This window comes from Rhinoderma darwinii, chromosome 12, assembly GCF_050947455.1.
Source record: "Rhinoderma darwinii isolate aRhiDar2 chromosome 12, aRhiDar2.hap1, whole genome shotgun sequence".
NCBI classification, from domain to species: domain Eukaryota; kingdom Metazoa; phylum Chordata; class Amphibia; order Anura; family Rhinodermatidae; genus Rhinoderma; species Rhinoderma darwinii.
The window spans coordinates 24,729,571-24,732,748 of NC_134698.1; positions in this window are offsets into that span (position 1 = coordinate 24,729,571).

The following is a 3,178-nucleotide window of genomic DNA, read 5'->3' on the forward strand; positions in this document are numbered from 1 at the left end:
AGGGGATGCCTGGGAGGCGGGGTTTTCAGTAGCGAAGGTGAACCGGTTCATATCTGCTGTGGCGTTTGGGCTTAAGTTGCGGGGCTTGCGGGATGTATCGAAGGAATTTCTGGTATCGCAGGCTTTGAAGGGGTTGCGCAGAGGTAGGGTGGAGGCGGATAGTAGAAGGCCGGTGTCGTTTGCTTTGCTTGGCTCGTTGGGGGGTTCATTAGCATCGGTATGTCGTTCTTCAGATGAAATGGATCTGTTCCGGTTGGCTTTTTCGTTAGCGTTCTTCGGAGCATTTAGAATAGGTGAGTTGGTGTCGCCAAGTACTAAACAGGCAGGGGGGCTGAGATCTGGGGAGGTGAGCCTTTTTGCAGATCGGCTGGAGGTATGGTTGCGTAGATCTAAAACTGACCAAGTAGGGAAGGGTAAACTGATAGTTTTGTTCGCTCTCCCGGGGTCGGTCATGTGTCCAGTGGAGTGCATGCGGGGTTTTACGAGAAACAGGGGGTCTCCAGATTTGCCTTTGTTACGTCATGAGGACGGGTCGTTTTTGTCCAGGTTTCAGTTTGGAGCTGTATTTAAAAAATGTTTGACGGCAGTGGGGGTTGCGGCAGGCTCATATTCATCTCATTCCTTCCGGATTGGCGCAGCAACGGAAGCGGGGCGCTGGGGGTTGGATGACGAGGGGGTGAGGCGTATTGGTCGTTGGGAGTCTAAAAGGTTTAAGTCCTATGTCCGCCCCCATATGTTGTAATTTTGTTGTTTATGTTTGAAAATGTTATATGGTGGTGCCTAACTGTGTTTTCCGTTTCAGATTCGCCTCCTTGTCTGGTGTGGTTGATGGGTCATTCGTACGTGCACTGGGGGGCTTTGAGGGCGGACGTCCGCCCGGATGGTCGCCAGTTGCGCATTCCGCGACAGGATGCGGTTGTGCATTGGCTGGGTTTTAGAGGTATGTCTTGGAACAGGGTGTTGGCGGAATTCCAGACATATGTGCGGCTTGATAGGGTTCCGGAGGTTCTAGTGTTGCACGTGGGTGGGAATGATTTAGGAGTCCGCCCTTTTCGTGAGTTGGTGCGGGATATCAAACATGATATGTTGTGTTTGTGGGTATCTTATCCCAAGTTGGTGGTAGTGTGGTCGGACATAGTCCCAAGAAAGCATTGGCGGTTAGCTAGATCGGTGGAGAGAGTCAATAAGGCTCGCATAAAAGTTAACCGGGCGGTGTCTCGTTTTGTGGCAAAGAACGGGGGCATTTGCGTGAGGCATAGGGATTTGGAGTCAGGAGTGGGGAATTTCTGGAGAAGTGACGGGGTTCATCTGACCGAGGTTGGCATTGATCTTTGGAGCTTGGCGATAGCAGAAGGCATAGAAAGGGCGGTGGTGGTGTGGAGGAACTCACAGGCTTAAGGTGGTCAAGGCCTGTTTCGCGGTGGCGGGGGGAGTCCTTGAGGCCAGTCAGTACAAAATGGTGGGGGGGTCGCATCGGGGGTATGCGTCCCCCAAAAAAGGTACATGGTTGAAGACTTCATCGGGTGTTATCCCTTTGAAGTGGTCTTCTGGTAGAAGGTATATCACTTGAAGGCTTCATCGGGTGTTATCCCTTTGAAGTGGACTTCTAGTGGTCGGTATATCACTTGAGGGCTTCATCGGGTGTTATCCCCTTGAAGTGGACTTCTAGTGGTTGGAGCCATCTGCAGAGGTGAACGGTGCTTCCGAGCTGGTTTACGGCTGGAGGTAATTGGTGGTTTGCAGATGGCTAATTCGGTGTGTTCTTGAAAGGAACATCTGAAGGGGCTTCAAGGACTTCCTCTGCTCGGGTTAATGTTAACGTTTAATTGTTATTTATGATTCTGACCCATGTTGGGTCATGTGAATTATTAGGAGGAATTCTCTGGTGGATTCCTAACTAGTTATCCGAATGTTTCGGATTTAAATTGTTTTTATAAAACTGTGAAATTAATAAACGGCTGCTGTGGCCATTTCACATCCAACCTCGGTGTCATGTGTCTTTACTAAATGGGGGTGGGGGGATAGTATGGTCTAAGGTTAACACACGACTCTACCTAGGCAGGTCAAGAAGAGGCTGGACGCAGCCGCAGGGTTAAGGGAAGCCGGCATGACCGTCCTGGTAGGGAAAGGGTTAATGAGGTGAGGGAAAGTTGGGTTGGAAGGAGCTGAAGGAGGGACGGGGAGGAGTTAAGGGGGACGGGGGGGCTGTTACTGCGCTTCCCGCTGTTTCTCGGCATTGAGCCGGAAGCAGCGGGAGGAGTAACATAGAGTAAGCAAGCTCCCACCCTCCCACCCTTGGTTTGTTACTCCTTAGGTCTTATGTACGTCCGTCTATGAGTGTTGTGTGTTATTTTGTGTGCTTATTTAACTTATTTTTCTTTTTTCCGGAGTAGGTTCTGTTGTCATGGCAGCTGGCGGGGGGAGTCCTTGAGGCCAGTCAGTACAAAATGGTGGGGGGGTCGCATCGGGGGTATGCGTCCCCCAAAAAAGGTACATGGTTGAAGACTTCATCGGGTGTTATCCCTTTGAAGTGGTCTTCTGGTAGAAGGTATATCACTTGAAGGCTTCATCGGGTGTTATCCCTTTGAAGTGGACTTCTAGTGGTCGGTATATCACTTGAGGGCTTCATCGGGTGTTATCCCCTTGAAGTGGACTTCTAGTGGTTGGAGCCATCTGCAGAGGTGAACGGTGCTTCCGAGCTGGTTTACGGCTGGAGGTAATTGGTGGTTTGCAGATGGCTAATTCGGTGTGTTCTTGAAAGGAACATCTGAAGGGGCTTCAAGGACTTCCTCTGCTCGGGTTAATGTTAACGTTTAATTGTTATTTATGATTCTGACCCATGTTGGGTCATGTGAATTATTAGGAGGAATTCTCTGGTGGATTCCTAACTAGTTATCCGAATGTTTCGGATTTAAATTGTTTTTATAAAACTGTGAAATTAATAAACGGCTGCTGTGGCCATTTCACATCCAACCTCGGTGTCATGTGTCTTTACTAAATGGGGGTGGGGGGATAGTATGGTCTAAGGTTAACACACGACTCTACCTAGGCAGGTCAAGAAGAGGCTGGACGCAGCCGCAGGGTTAAGGGAAGCCGGCATGACCGTCCTGGTAGGGAAAGGGTTAATGAGGTGAGGGAAAGTTGGGTTGGAAGGAGCTGAAGGAGGGACGGGGAGGAG